Below are 360 nucleotides of genomic sequence, written 5' to 3'. Positions count from 1 at the left end.
GGGCACAACTGAAAGCGAAGGCAGCCACAGCCACGCCGATTGCGAGTGTGCCAGTCCGAGAGCGACTTCCATTCGGATTCGGATTCGGATTCGTTTCGGTTTCAGGTTGAACGAAATTGAAAGCGGCCGTCGCCGCCGACACACTCCCGAAGTGGGTCGCTTCCTTCGTGCGTCCTGCAGTGCAGCAGGAGCAGCAGCAGCGCCCAGTGGACTTGTAAACAAAGCTGGAACCCGAAGCTGGAGCAGGCGCTCGGCCAGGTAGGTGGCCGCCTGTGCTCTCCGCACGAAAGCTCGCTCGCTCTCCCTGGCCCCACAACAGCTGTGCGTGGGCGTTGCAAACAGCTGATGCAAGCTCTTTCC

This window comes from Drosophila miranda, chromosome 4, assembly GCF_003369915.1.
Source record: "Drosophila miranda strain MSH22 chromosome 4, D.miranda_PacBio2.1, whole genome shotgun sequence".
In the NCBI taxonomy this organism is placed as follows: Eukaryota; Metazoa; Arthropoda; class Insecta; order Diptera; family Drosophilidae; genus Drosophila; species Drosophila miranda.
Note: the sequence above shows the minus strand (reverse complement) of the source record.